Consider the following 9,643-nt stretch of genomic DNA (forward strand, 5'->3'; position numbering starts at 1 on the left):
CGGCATTTCCTGACATCAGTCAGGCTTCAGAGGTACACACTATCATATAAAAAGGGAGGTCCTCTCCCTTGAGCAGGTACACTCTCTTGCACATCCGCACTTGTCTTCTACTTTTCTTTCTCTTTCGTACACTGTTCTTCTGGGAAAAAAGTATCAGACTTGGGCACACCGGAGACTTTTTTCCTGATTTTTTTGCCTCTAACGTTTCACGTGCTTGTCTGAGTGCGCGCAGAGCTCAAGTACCGCCGACTTAGTTATCGCCGTCTGTCAGTACCACATGGGGGTCCGTCCTCGGGGGCACATACGATAAGGGTGTCATAGTTGCCTCTCCGTCAATACCAGCGATAGCTCATCCGGCCTTCGTCTGACTCAGGAAAGGAACCTGGATTGTGTGAAATGGAGATGATGAAGAAATGGCAGGAAAGGAATGTGAGGATCGCGGAAGAAGCAAACTCATCACGGCACAAGGATATCACCGCACGACAGATGAGGATGATGATACAGAGATAAAAAAGGCAAGAGCATGGGACGACTGGACAGATGAAAATCCTCGTGGTGCTAGCAACAAGAAATTAACACCTTGCGAGTAATGGATACCAGGTCTCGCATTGTATGTTAAAATTTTGGCAGAAACCATATTTAAAATCAAATTTTGTAAGAACTCAATGATGAATTCCAAAAAAATTGACTCTAAATATTTTAGATGCAATTCAATAATTTGATAAGATAGTTCTTGATGCAAATTGCAAAATATGAGATGAGCAAATTTGAGTTCATGGATCATAGGTTTCTTTTGTCCTTCAGTTTATTTTCCATTTTTTTTCAATTTATCTAAATTTGCTCATAGATTCTCTAACAAATCTGGCAATCGAATCTTTGCACAAGCCATTAGAGGATTGGCTTTGAAGAGGCTCATCCTTTCCTCCGAGAGGTCGATGCTAGCCTCATCAATAGGTAAACTCCATTCGAATGCTTGAAGCACCCTTCCAACCAACATGTAGGTCATTGCCGTGCCAAGCTGAGCTCCCATGCATTGTCGACGCCCGGTGGTAAACGATATCATTCGGAGACCTGGCTCTGCTAACTCTACCTCTTGGTGTCCATCCATAAAGTGTCGGCTCGGATTGAACTGGGTCGGATCATCCCAAACCTTGGGATTTCGTCCGAGTACAGCTCGACCCAACAACACCATGCTCCCCTTGGGGATGAAGTAGTTTGAAACGATCGCGTCATCGATGGCTACGTGAGGGGGGTTGAAGGGTGCGACCGGGTGGAGACGAAGGGCCTCGCGAGCGCATGCCTTCACGTAGGGGAGTCGAGCAAAGTCAGATTCGACTACTAACCGCTCCTTGCCGACCACCCGATCCAACTCCTCAACTGCTTTTCGCATGATGTCAGGTTGTTCCAGCAAGTGTGCCAACAACCACTCTGCTGTGTTTGAGGGATTGTCCACGGCGGCATACATGAACTCCTGCAAAAAAATAATTTCTTTGTTATAAAAAAAGGTTCATAATTAATTTTATAAAATTACCGTTGCATCTATTATATTATATAAGATATACAGTTGAATCTTAGTAAACATACATAAATAGAATATTTGAGTAAATGAGAGTCTTGATGTGGATATAGGAACATATAAGGATGATAGACAAATATAAAAAAAAAAAAAAAAATTAAAAAAGGTCAACCCTTACCGCGCATTGAGCTTTAATTTCCTCAGTGCTGAGCATCGGCTTGCCGGAGTCGTTGGTGAGGGAGATCATGACGTCGAGAAGGTCTTCCACCTCCTTCTTTTCTCCGCTCCTCCACTTCTCGATCCTTTCATCGATGATCGGATCATGGTACTTGCAGACGGTGCTCGCCGCCTGCTCGGCTATCCTCTCATGGCCTTCCATATCGAAGCATCTCAGCCACGGCACGAAGTCCGACGGGCAAAAGGCGTAGAGCGCCGACAGCATCGAGAATGCCGCCTCCACGTGCTCCACCTCCTCCTCTCCGGGGCCTTGGTGCGGGCCGCCGACCCCGAAGTGCCTCACCCCGAACATCATCCGCCGGATCACATTCCCGCCGTAGTACCTCATAGCCAGCCGAATGTCGACGACGCTTCCGGCCAAGCACAGGTTGCGCAGGTACCGAGTGAGGTGGTCGGCCTCCTCAGCCCGCGCAGCTGCCAACCAGCGCAGCCTCGCGCTGCTCAGCACCTCGGACGCGATCACGCGCCGCATCTTCTTCCACTGTGGACCCAGCGGGCTGAAGATCACCGAGAGGAAGTTGCGGCTGGAGTGCTTGGTGGCCACGGTGAGCGGCCGCGATGCGAAGTTGGCGTCGTGCCTCTTGAGAAACTCGCACGCCAGCTCCGGCGAGTTGACGACGACGACGTGGGCGCTCCCCAGGCGTATGCAAGTGATGTCCTTGCCGTCCGCCTGGCCATGACCCACCGGAAGTGAGGCCGGTGCCGGAGCAACGGGATGAGGCTACCCACGAGAGGCCACGGGGTCGGGCCTGGGGGAAGCCGTTTGCCCCGTTTCCGGAGAATCAAGTAGTGGCAGCTGGCGGCCAAGAGGAGGGCAGCGGCAGCGCCGAGGAGTCCGGTGGTGGCGGTGGTGCCATGTGGGTGAGGCCAGATGGAGGAGGTGAAGCTGAAGAACATTGTTGACAAAGTTTGCAGTGTAAAGGCCAAATCACAATTGTATTTATAGAGAGTTTTGGATAACCTTAATTATATTCGAGAAAATTACACGAGGATGAGGCTGCCCACGAGGGGCCACGGGGTCGAGCCTGGGGGAAGCCGTTTGTCTCGTTTCCGGAGAATCGAGAAGAGGCAGGCTGCCAAGAGGAGGACAACGACAGCGCCAAGGAGTCCGGTGGTGGTGGCGGTGCCGTGTGGCTGAGGCCTGATAGATAAGGTCAATCTGAAAAACATTGTTGACAAAGTTTGTATTGTAAAGGCTAAATCACAATCGGTGATGGAATGCAACATTTGAATATATATACTCATTTAGCATGCATTTAACATTTGAAATGGATTTCTCACTACTAGAATTAAGATCTTTAAAGATACACATAAATATTCTTATAGTATATTTTTAGTGACACTAAAACTATAGTGACATCATCAAAAAATATATTGAAATGCGATGTTAGCATAGACCCTCTAGTATTCCACATTTGTATAATGTCATTATAAAATATTTATGCTAACTTCAAAAGTGTCTTAAATATAAGAACATAATGACAATAAAAAATATCATGAAAAAATATTTCATGGACATTTATGCATGCCTTTTTATTATCTAAATAAGGACAAATATAAATGTCACCTAAACTAATTTATATTGACAATTATAAATATTTTAAATTTTTATATAAGGACAATAAAATATGTTAGTAATGATAATTTATAAAGATATTTTAAACTGTCATGTTATATAATCTATAATGACATTATTAAATGTTAATTATAATATTTTATAAAAACATTAAATAGAAACATTTAGAATACCCCACAATAAATTACTAATATTTATTCAGAATACAAAACATTCATCACATAATAGAAAAAATTACACATCATTACAATTTAACCATCATCACAATTCACCACAATAAGAATAGAAATATTTTATATCCAAAATATCTAATTCATTCACCATATCATCACAATTCATCCCATCATCATAAAAGTACAAATGCAATACTAATGTAAAAATATTGAATCCAATGCTAACTAAATACTAACAAATCATTAAGTTTTAAAACTAACAAAGTCTTATAAAATAAAAACTCAACTAATTTATTATCAACCATTTTCAACCATCATATGCAAAATCCAAGTACCTGTCACCTACAAATACAATCAATGAATTTGTATAAGTAAATTAAACAATGAAAATATAAACCTAATAAACATAATTTAAAATATTGAAAATCATACCAAACGAGAAACATATAAAGTATCATTCTATATACACTAATAGAAATTTTCGCTTATTGCCAACTGCAAATACATTTCATATTTATTTAAAATTTTAATAACATGATAAATATAAAAAATTAATATTATTTCACTAAAAGGTTTAAATCATACCAGATGACAAGGCCAAGCTATCATTCCTCCAAGTGGATCCTCAAACCTTTGTAAAAGATTATAAGGTATAATTTAATTTGTGCTTGATTGTTCAGAAACCTTTGTTTCTAACATTGTAATATGTTGACCTTGTTTTTTGATTTGTTCATTCATTTGTTCTAACTTTGCATTCTGTTCCATAACTAGTCGATTGCATGTGCCACGACTAGGAACTACTCCTCATAAATCAGATGGACTAATACCATCACCAAGCATACGTACTCGACCAGGTCTATCTGATCCCATGATTTGAGCAAATATATTATTCAGGCTCACTTGATCATTGCAAATATATCATTGTTTGACTCTGTCACTTCCAACTCTAGTTTCTCCTGAGCAGCTTGCCTTTCTTCAAGCTTAATCTGTATATTAAAAAGATAGGTGCTTGAGTCAAAGAAAAGAAATTTGAAAGGACATTATGACAACCATCATATGATACATATAGAAACAAACTTGAGAATCGTGGATGAATTCACAATATACCTTAAATTTAAGATCAACTATTAAACTAGTACAGATGAAGGGAAAGTAGACTTAAGTATTGAATAATAAAAATTGAGAGCTTATTTCAAAGGGCAGCATTGAACAATACAACATAACAGGATTGATGTGCTTCATATTAGGTGTGACAGTGATGGAGACTTAAGTTCTCAACTGAACGAATGGCAACGTTGGCTTTGAGACCTGTGACAACTTGATGTAAATTGAATTTTATAGCCACAAAACAAGACCTGTGGAGACCAGCATACTAGAAAAGTTTTTTTAATCAAGTTTTTAAATACATGCCTATCTTAAAAGGAATTAGATCCATAACAACAAACTTATACTCTCCAACAAATAATATTTAACGATAGAAAGAATGGGACCATGTGTATACAAAGTTAAGTACCTCCGTATTATTTAGCTGCAGATTTGTATTTGTCATCAAAGAATCTTTCTCCATAATTTGCTGCTTCAATTCCCTAAGTGTTTCATTAACTCCATTCATTTCGGGTATTGTGTCCTTTAAAGCTCTTAAAGCTTAATCTTTTTTCAGAAATTTTTTCTGAAGTTCTTCAAATTGTTCCCTCAACATTTTTAACTCTTCACCATTCTTAACGAGTTCTTCAGACAACAATGAGGTTGATGAAAAACTTGATAAACCAGAAATAACATCTAGTTTATCTGATTCCTTATTTGCAACATCATCTCCATGATCAAAACGTTTTTTCGTTGAATGTGGCTCAGCTACCTTTCCGTTTTGATCAACAACCTGCATTTTGACAATGAGAATTACCCTGGTCAAATAATTCTAACATCACTGATATTTTTATTATGGCAACTCAGAAGATCAAAGAAAGAACATCTTTTGAATTATAAGAAAAAGGGTATTGTTTGGCAAGAACTGAGAAGCTGACAAATATATATATAAAAAAAATCTAGTAAAGCAGTGTAATTTTCAAGACAATCTGTCCGATTAGAAAATTGAATGCTGAAACAACAGTTACGACTGCAAATGAAGCTACACCATCTCGATTACATCCTTAATCTACTTGTTTATTTATCCCGTTGATCATGTTAACACTTAGGTAGTTAACAATAGAAACTGGACTTTTGCATATGACATCCTTTTCCCATATCATAAATGTCCGTTGGGAGGAAATTAGTCCCACCGGCCGACATCTAGTTTTAGAGTTCATGATTAATATTGCAATAAAGCATCAGAAACCAACCGAAAAAAGGAATAATTGAGAAAAATTTACCGCAGGAGAAAATTGGTTAGGAACAATTTCAGGCAGATAAAAATGAATGAAAAAGAAAACAAAGGTCAAGGACGTTGCAGCAAAATCAGTTTTTCCTTTCATCGAAAGTTACCATTAGACTAAAATGCTAAGCTATCGGGAAAGTTATAGAATATTGATCTATGAAACATAAGAACAACAACGAGCAAATTTTGAAAAGGGATACGATGCAAAAAGGCATCACCTTTCTCAGTTGAGTGGGCGTGTACACCACTGACACCCGCCGTCTAAACGAAGGATTCGGCTTCCGATCCTACCACAAATCTAGAGAATGGGTGAGAGGAGACAGCGATAGCAAGTTAGGGAGGAGAAAAGGAGAGGAACGGCGACAAGGATGAGTGAGTGTGGGTGAGAGGAGCAGGCGACGGTGAAAGAAGATTAGGGAGCTACGACGATGAGAATGGGTTAGGGAGAAGAAGGGCAAAATCACGGTGGAGGCAGTGCTGTGGAGGAATGTGGCGACATGCGATGGAGGTCGGCGGCAGCACAGGTATGTGTGAGCGTGGGTGAGAGAGCGGTGACGGTGAGAGCGGATTAGGGAGGAGAAAGGGAGAGGAGCGGCGACGACGAAAATAGATTAGGGAGGAGAACGGGAGAGAAGCGGCGACGACAGGGAAGAGACAGGGAGAGGAGCGGCGGCGTCGTGAGGACTTAGTGTTAGGTTAGGGTAGGGAAAAAACGAAAAGATGGCTAAATTATGTTATTATTAGGATGATATATGGTGACATCGATTAAATCTGTCATTATATATTGTCTAAAATGATATTTTTATATTTAAAATATTTGTTTTGGTAAATGTCATTAAAAAATATTTATAGTGATATTTAAAATTAAATGTCACAAAGAAAGTGTCATAATATGTTATTTTTCTAGTAGTGTCTTAATCTTTATTTTACAAAATTATCGCATCTTCTTCCAACCTTGAGAACCATGTTCATTTATTTTATTCGAATAATATCTCCAACACCAATAAACACAGAGCACAGATATCCTAGACCACTTTTTATGATCCAGGAGATGTGCCACTTATATTTACAATTGGATCGTGGTCGTGATCTGACCGCAAATGGTTGCGATTCTTTCTTGGGTTCATCGTCCCCACCAGGTTATAGTTTTTGTTCAGAACGGGCGGCAGGAGGTCGCCCGAAGGCCTCCGGTGATGGATAAGTGGTCCAGTTACTGGGCGCCGAGCGAGGGTGTCCTCTGGGCGACCTTCGACCGCCCGCTCCGAACAAAAACTATAACCTGGTGGGGACGGTGAACCCAAGAAGAGATCGCAATCATTTGCGGTCGGATCGTGACCACGATCCGGCCGCAAATATGAGTGGCACATCCCCTGGACCACAAAAAGTGGTCCAGGAGATCCTGCCTCATAAACACACAACGTAAACTATCAAGTTTAGGTAGTACAGTAGTAAAGGCATCTCTAATAATTAGGATTCTATACAAACTTATTTTATGATCCCTGATTTTGTTTGAAAGTAGAAAATATGGCACCTTGAGCGATTAGCTCTGATGTTGACCTCGTGAAGACAATGGGTCAGTAAAAAATTAGCTCCAAATGGTCCTACGTGTCAAAGAGAACATCAGCAACTGAGCCAGGGAGAGGTCTCTGACACAGGCACTCCGACGCTCAAGTCAATGACCGATCGAGTAGAGAGCAATGAATAGTAGCAAAATGAACAATGGATGTGAGTGCCTAAAGTTGCTTAGCCTCAAGTACCTGCGCATGTAGATGGAGATCTCCTTTTATTGTGTCACTGTTCCTTTGTGCCCAAATCTTGATGCACTTCCAAAAAAGGAATGACAATAAAGATGCTCTAATGCCTTTCCCAAAATTGACCTATAATCTCTACGCTTTACAAGGTGGAAGCTTCTGGTTTACAGCTTGCATATGAAATATTCTCCATCCTCTGTAGAAAAAAATGCCAAAATGGAATATTAGGTCATTGGGGTGAGGGGCCCTTACTGCACGTGGTGATGCAACAGGTGGCCCAATTGGGGACCTTTAGGCGGTAGAGTAGGAGGAGGAACTTGATGCGGTGACAGTAGCAAGCGCCTATACTTCTTTTTTTCGAACATATTAAGCTTCTTCAACATTGATGTATTTGGTCGACCGTTCGAGCAGATGGTTGAAGCCCCTTGGTGGTTTCTTAATGAGGTATTGAAAGAAATCACTATTCGTGAGCCCTTGGGAGAAGACGCTCACTAAGATCTCTAGGGTGATCAAGGGAATGTTCATGACCATTTGATTGAACTTTTTGATGTAGACTCTCAGTGTTTCTTTGGGTCCCTTGCTTAAGGGAAACAGGGTTAGTGTCATCTTATGATAGCGGCGGCTACTGGCAAAATAATGCAGGAATGCCTTGCAAAAATCATTGAAGCAACAAATGGACTCGGCTAGGAGCCAGTTGAACCATCTCTATGCTGAGCTATAGAGGGTGGTGAGAAACACTCGGCATTTGACTCCATCCATATATTGATGGAGAATAGTTACATTTTTAAATTTGAGTAGATGGTCTTTCGGATCGATTGCTCCTCTATATTCTCCAATCAATAGGGGGGGGGTGAAAAATGACTCGGCAATTTATCTTCTAATATTTCTTGGGAGAACGACATGCTCGCCCACTCAAGGGAGCTGCTAGCAGGAATGACCGAGTCTCTTCTGTAGTCCGATCAGCTGTCGCTCGTAGAAACGACCAAATCTGGTTAATGGAATGTTATCGGGGACTTGGCTCTTGCTCGGACTCTCTACTTGACTGGGGAGTCCTGTCAGACCAAGTGTCCAGTTTGTTCGATCAGACAATAGGTCTGATCAGCTAGAACACTCGGCCAAAATAGTTAACTATATCATCTTGAGTGACAAAAAGGTCTTGGCTATAAATGATACTTACTCAGCTTAGGGTTTCATTGATACTAATAGAAATGGGGTTTGATCAGGCCAAGGGTCCGATCGGATAACCGCTCCGCCAAGACGATCGAATGCTCTAGCCCCGAATGTTAACCCTTCATTGACTTTGCCTGCCATATCAGCCGACCTCCTGTACTTTGACCTTGACTCAGGGGCCCTACCTCGCCATATCGTAAGTCTCCCATTCAAGTCCAGCCGAAGGAGGTTGTAGGTCTGACTGACTAGACACTTATATTATTTGTGTTGTAAGTACCCCGTGGTAGTTTTAATGTGATCAACCAAGTTAAGTTAGGTCCTGTGTATGTTTGATTCTTGTGTCTAAGTGTGTAGGAGCTTAGGAACACAAGAAGTTAAGCGGAATATGCAGCTAGCGAGAAGGATGACATGGGAAAGGAGCCGACGGGCTTGGTGCATTCGAGGGATGAGATGTGGCGGAAGAGTACATCGGTGGATGAGAAGGATGTGCATGACATTCAAGGAATGAGAAGCCGGAGAGGAAGCTTGCTCGAGGAGAAGGTCAGAGTTGGGTTGAGTTGAGCTCAACTCCGAGTAGCCGGAGCATCACCCACACAAGAAGAGATCAGCGTATGGGAGCTGATTTGCCTTTTGCTGTATGGAAGAAGTCTTCCATAGCTTGGAAGGTGCATTCGATGGACAGTGCAAAGGTGCCTTCTAGCTATAGAAGGTGCCTTCAAATAGTCGTTAGCTGTAGATAGAGTTTTATCCTCAACGAATAAAACTTATCTAATGGAAGGCGCCTTGGACCATCTTGAAGATGCCTTCAAATTGTGGATAGAGTTTTCCAGGGGCTATAAAAAGACCCTT

At 41.5% G+C, this 9,643-nt stretch overlaps 1 pseudogene; it reads right to left on the reverse strand.

The window, feature by feature from the left end:
• Positions 1-841: 841 nt before the first annotated feature.
• LOC122010766 lies at positions 842-2,923 on the reverse strand (annotated as a pseudogene).
• Between the last annotated feature and the right edge of the window lie 6,720 nt (positions 2,924-9,643).

Source organism: Zingiber officinale, chromosome 8A (genome assembly GCF_018446385.1).
Source record: "Zingiber officinale cultivar Zhangliang chromosome 8A, Zo_v1.1, whole genome shotgun sequence".
NCBI lineage: Eukaryota > Viridiplantae > Streptophyta > Magnoliopsida > Zingiberales > Zingiberaceae > Zingiber > Zingiber officinale.